Source organism: Pogonomyrmex barbatus, unplaced genomic scaffold, assembly GCF_055798465.1.
Source record: "Pogonomyrmex barbatus isolate J1 unplaced genomic scaffold, ASM5579846v1 scaffold14, whole genome shotgun sequence".
Classification (NCBI taxonomy): domain Eukaryota; kingdom Metazoa; phylum Arthropoda; class Insecta; order Hymenoptera; family Formicidae; genus Pogonomyrmex; species Pogonomyrmex barbatus.
This window is the reverse complement of record NW_028297110.1, coordinates 2417322-2424132: the sequence shown is the minus strand read 5'-3', so window position 1 is coordinate 2424132 and position 6811 is coordinate 2417322. Positions and strand designations below refer to the sequence as shown.

Below are 6811 nucleotides of genomic sequence, written 5' to 3'. Positions count from 1 at the left end.
ATCAAGACACTGCACGCACGAGCGCGTGACTTCGTTTCCGCGTCGGAAAATATTTACGTCTCTCGACGACGATTATTATGATATCGTACAGAATATGTACATTTTGCTGTTCGACACAACTTTGGTACACATCGTGACAATATTCGCGAAACGTTGAAATGATATTACTTTGATGGAAGCAGAAAAATGAGAGAGAGAGAGAGAGAGAGAGAGTTTCTTTATTAAAATTCAGAAATTTAAAACTTCAGAAGCAATCAGATAAAAGATATTTATTAATATTACTCATGTGTAATTTTGTTTTAAATAATTAATTGTAATTTTAAATATTTTATAAGTAATAGTTGACGGTTCTTAGTTAAATTTTATGAAGAAAGAATTATTTTAATTTTTTATGAAAAGTGTTTTATGTTGTATTTTGAAAGCACTAGTGAGTATCTTGTATATTTTAAAAGTGTTGCCAAGAAATTATCTAATCTAGTAAATTTTTTATTCAATTTAATTTAAGTAAATTTTGAGTAGGATGTCACATTATTTTAATTAAATTATTTTCAAGTAAATTATTTACAAAGATTGAAAAAAGAGGAAAATACCTTATTTTTATAAATGTTTATACATTATAAGTAATATTATTGTTATATATTATAAATATTATTATAATATTAATGTATAAAGAGAGAGAGAGAGAGAGAGAGAGAATATTATACATTATAAATATTATTATTGTTTTATAAAACATTATTATAATTATTTTATGTTGTCATTTTTCAACCTGCTCTAACCTGCTTTTCAAGTTTTTTTGCTTATATATATCTGATACTTATTTTGGACGTAATTTAAAAAAAAATTATAATTCACTTAGAAATACTACAAATTATAGAGTTATACTAAGTTTTCTATTCTATTTTTTTATTGACTATTAATTTATGAATAATTTACACACACACACACACACACACACACACACACACACACACACACACACACACACACATACACACACACACACACACACACACACACGAAATTATTTCATTAATTGAATTAAATTGTTATCTAGTGATTAAAAGCTTGAAACTTCATTATCCTATTATCAAATTGTTTTACATCAATTATAAAAGAGACAAATAAATCAGTAGTGATTTTGTCATTCGTGATAAAATAATGTCGAGCAATCGATAAAATTGTAAGTCAAGTACATCATGTACGATTTATTTTGCTGTCAGTTCAGCTTATCGCATGGAATGTAATTAAAAATTAAAATGGTAAATAAATCTACGATTTAATTGAACATTAATGTAAACATTCGGAATCGATTTATGGTTATGTCGCAATCAGATGATTCATTTAAGAGGACGACTTTAGATATGATTTCAAATGAACTATGTATAAATATTAGATACAATAAATGCGACTCAGACTTCGTTCTTTATTTATCTTTCTCTCATTTTTTTTCTTTATTATCTTAATAATTATAATTTTTAATATATTAAGATAAAATAATCAAAAAAATTAATCGTTTTGGACAAATTTATGTCTTTTTATATTATTTTTTGTTGTTATTTTATTATATATATAATTATTATATATACAATTTAATTGATACATATAGATATATATAAGATTATTATATAATCGTTATATAATTAATAGCCATGTATTATTTCCATATCATTAACTGCTTCATGGCAAAAACACATTCAGCTTGTGAGCACATTCAGTTGCATGATATATAATGCAGTGTTCTCTTTATTTTTTACAGACATTGAAGTAATAATGATAGCTGCAGATAATATACAGAAAATCGATTTAAAGATACACTGAGAAAAAAATGCTGTTGATGAACAGCATTAGTCTAATTGGAAATAATTTTATTAATTCAATGAAACATTATTAATGAAACGAAGATCTCAATTATTAAAACAAGAGCATAATATAATGTTTCATTAATAATGTCTGTTTCATTAATAATGTCATTGAATTAATAAAATTATTTCCAATTAAATTATGCTGTTGATTTAACAGCATTTTTTCTCAGTGCAAATTTCGTGAAATTTCTCATCATAACTAAACGATAATATAAGTAATCGAATCAGCGTACTAAAATCTCCATTATTAACTAACCGCATTTTGCATAACATTGCCGTGCCAGGTCAATGACTTCGGTGATATCTATTTGAACACCAAAAAACGAAGATATTCTCTTTCTTCTGCAAAACAGAACACCTGTAAATTACTTGCTCTATAATTTTATTGCTTATAATCTTTCGCTTATAATTATATAATCTTTAATTATAATTATAAAATTAATTAATTTTTGTATTCCGCATTGTCTTAAACATCTACGAGGAAGTGAAAGATGATTTATTGACTATTATGATCGTCGTGAATAATTTAATAATTATACCAAAAAGAACGAATACGTATCGGAGTCCTTAACATCGTAGTTCATTTGTTGCGTTAGAAACTCAGAAGTAAGTAAACTGGTTCACTGTCACGCGACTATCACAGAGAGAAAGGAATATCTCCCTACAACCACGAGAACCAGATTCATGGCTACCAAGAACACGAAAGAAGAACACAAGAAGAGAATATGAGAAAAAAACGTGCAAGCCGGACCAGTTCGTGCACTTCACATATATATCTGGAAATTGTAAAACAAAAATACTAAAAAAAAAAAAAGATTACAGGAAGGAGAAAATAAAAATGAGAATGTAATAATAAGAGTTTATTAGCTTTATATTGTGTTATTAATATACAATTATTATTATTAATATACAAAAGCGTATGATTAAAAATTGAAATAATAATGTTGAAAATTATAATGTTGAATATTATTAAAAAGAACAAAGGCGAAATGAGAGAATTAAAACTGATTTATTTTTGGCTTGTGATAGAGAAAGAACGATAGAGAAGAACTCGATCTGAAAGTAACGGAGAACAAACAGCAATCATATTTGCGATCATTAATTACCGTATATTCTCTGCTCTCTCTCTCTCTCTCTCTCTCTCTCTCTCTCTCTCTCTCTCTCTCTCTCTCTCTCTCTCTCTCTCTCTCTCTCTCTCTCTCTTCCTCTGCTGAAAAGTAAAAATAACACTTTCGACTTTTCTCTTTCTAACAATCTACAGGAACGATGCCTGATTTACGTTACCCTTAGCTCTCTGGACTGCGTCTTACTTTCGACAAATTTTTATACGATTGCGGCTGCTGTGCAATACACCCAGCGTGCACCGATCAATCAACCCCCCCCCCCCCCCGGTGATCGATAGACACACTCGTCGGCCGGCCTTTCTTGCCGAAGTAGCAGGGAAAAATTGCGTGATCGATGGCAGCTAAAAATATAATCCTTCGAAATGATATTGCGCGCGCGCACGTAGAATAGAAGGACGCGGCGCGGGAGGGATGGGGGATGTCTCTCGCTCGCGCGAACAGATTTGCGGTGGTAAAAGAGAGGAGAATGTGGATAAATAATGTAATCCACCGCCGTTAATCGCGGCGCGTTTCTTCTCGACTCTGAGAAAGGAACAGTAGGTCACTCGGCGTGACAGAAAACGCAAAGAGACACCCGATGTTTCTTTCTCGGTGTTAGAGACAAATGGCTGCCCTGACCTCGTCCAATTGTGTGACAACCAGCTACACCGCGAATGGCACGATCGCTCGATTTTTTTTTAATGCTTTTTTAATCCGATGATATCGTCGGAGATGAGTCGGTATGATAAATAATTTTAGTAAATAATTAATAATAATGCCAATTAATTACAACAGCACTGTGTAATTAGAAAGTCAAATATATTAAGCCACCGTGAATCGATATTCACGTCGCATTAATTTTAAGTGAGAATATGAAATTACAATAATATCCAAATATTAATAGTATGTTAATTAATAATTTTACGTTAATTAACATTAAACAGTATTTGTAAAATAATATTAAAGAAATTTGGTTGGCCATTAATTAAATACAAATTAAAGAGTTTTAGCTAAAACTCTTTCTGTAATGAGGATCTTTATTAGTCCGATTATAAAGTTTCCATGAAGCTGATGAAATGACGAAGTTCTTTATATCGGCTCGGAAAAATACAGAGTAGTAAAAATGATATCGCATAGGAAAAATACGGGGCTTTCTTTTCTCCAATTTTACGCGCAGGAATTCAAAATGTGCTCGACGTGATAGAACACATTCTCGATTAACATTTACCATATACCACGTATTATATCGACAGCGCACTCTAAATTATACAAACTGTAAAAAAAAAATCTACATTATCTACAATACACATTCAATCAATTTATATATATATATTTACGATTATTTATATTCTGGTCATTTCAACAGAAACTTACTGAAAATTTTTTTAAGTTAGTAAAATAAGAAACTTCGATCTGAGATCTAAACAAATATAGAGTTAAAAACAACATGTGGCAATAAACCGTCAAATATATATAAAAGATTAAAATTAAAATATTTTTGTATCAATTTGTACAATAAATAATAGTATAATTGAAGATTTGTTTATAGAGGATTATCAAATCAGTGAAGATATAATTATCTCAATATTATCAAGAAGGAAAAGAAGTTTTTTTTTATTTCTCGTTGCCCGTAAAACGTGATCACGTCGTAATATCTCAATGAATTGCACATAAATGTCTAAATACTATGGCTGAGCGTATAATCGACGTATAATTTATTTAGCACGGTTCATTATCGTTTATTCTTCTGCTATTTGCGAACGTCCACATTTACATAATTATCTCCTATGCATTTGTTGTAAACTCCCGCATGTGTTGTCGATAAAAGAATTGTGAATAGTCGAAAGCGTTATAAATATTTTTTGTGATATATTATACAATGTTAGAAATATTTGCAAATATAAAGATAAAGAAGGATTTTTTATCATGTGTAATATTTATATAATAATTAATATTGAATGTGACGAACACGAAGAGAAGTTTGCTGTTGCTGTTAAAATATCTAAAAATTTGTTTCGATATTGATCTGAAAATAATTTTATTGCACACCAAAATAATTATATAGGACGTTTAAACATGATAATACTCAAGTATATAATTATTTTGGTAACTTAACACCAAATTATTTTCAGATTTGTATCCAAATTTTGAAACACTTGAGCAAAATTATCCTTTCTGGAGTATATGTGCCAGATTGTGTTCTATATAATTTAATTAATTAAATAATTTATATAATTTATTATATAATTTATATAATTTATATATTTAATCAAACGATAATTACAGATTATCTCTCTCTACTCTTTCTATCGCAAGATTCTTGATCAATTTGCGATCGATATCTGTTTATTAAAAATTTATCTGGCAAATTTGTCGCCTCTCATTATTGATATTAATTATCATATTGCTCTGGAGTATCACAATGTAAAAAAATTCAGACGTTGCAACACAGCTAAATATTTTTCTAAATTATAATTTCGTACATCGATCTCTCGAAAGAAGATGCATTTGTCGCGTATGCTTATCTGCGACAAGATGCGTCAAACGTAATCTCACTCGACCCACTCGTTCCAGTTATATTCCGTATACGCGAGAGAATAAAACTGTTCGACCACCGAGAGAACACATGTCAAGGTCCCGTAAGAAAATCCGTTCTCATCATTAATCGCAACGCCGGATCCGAAGAGAGGATGGATCGCGCATTTTTTCACCGACTCATCACGAAGGGACGATCGTCTTCTCCGTCTCTTTTGTTCGTTCTTTCATCTTCCTCCAATCACCGTCCACTTTCTCGCGGTTGCGATCCTTTCGCAATTTTCTACCGTGGCTATCGGATCGTAGACTGATTGACAAAAATTTCCGATTGTTACATACCCTACCGCAATCGCGCCGTGCAATTACCCGCAAGCGGAACAACCGACTGGGACCCGGCTTGTGACATTTCGACGATTGGACGGAAGATAATTCGCGAATAAAGTCGCACTTTGATTTCCGACATTTCTGAGAAGCTAGAGCCCATTCGCGATAAAATTGTTCGCCGGAAAGCCATTCTCTCGCCGCGCTTTTAACGCGCTAAATCTGATTACTTGCCTGTTATCTCGTACTAATACAATCATTATCTTTGGAGTACTTACGTCCCAAGTGTGCTAGATTTCAGAAACGCCATCATCGGACATACAATTTATTTTCACGAAAAATATTTTAATTTTGTAATTTTTTTACATTTAATATATTATGATTTAACACAACGTACAAAAATATTGTTGAACATACAATTAATTTTAATATTCGCGTTCTGAGAGAGAAAAAAATAAGATTCTTTGTGTGATTTTTTTTTTAATAAATTACAAAACTAAAATTTAATTGTCAATTAATTGCGATTATTGCATGCATTAGTCCTTAAAGTCTTTATTACATTTCTTTTGGCACTGCCAGATTGGTACATAATCACATTCGTTTTATTCAAAACTCTGCTATTTGTCCATACATAAAAATATGAGATCTACATTAACATCCTAATAATCGTAATAAACTCAATTGTCTTATTAAATGAATGAAACTCAAAACATTCATATTTAACGCTGGATGCGCAACATAAATAGAGCGTTAAATCTTTGCTAATTTTAAGCCATCAAAGAGACGTCTCTATTCATTGTATCGCGAGTGTGACGTACTTATTGTGGTTGCAAATTTGCGGCAAATAATTGAAGATTCTTGAAATAGGCCAGGATTGGAAAAAAAAGGAGGATTTTCAGTGGGTTGGTTGAAGAGATAATCGAGAGCGTAATAAAGTACGCTCTTGTGATGTGATAATTACGTGTGCGACTCGTGCGTTTAATTGCT

At 30.8% G+C, this 6811-nt stretch overlaps 1 protein-coding gene across 3 annotated transcripts in view; it reads left to right on the top strand.

Annotated features, from left to right (window-relative positions):
- The window catches only part of beta'COP (coatomer subunit beta'), a 64081-nt gene that overhangs the window by 41640 nt on the left and 15630 nt on the right, over positions 1–6811 (top strand). The gene's annotated exons all lie outside the window — the stretch shown is intronic.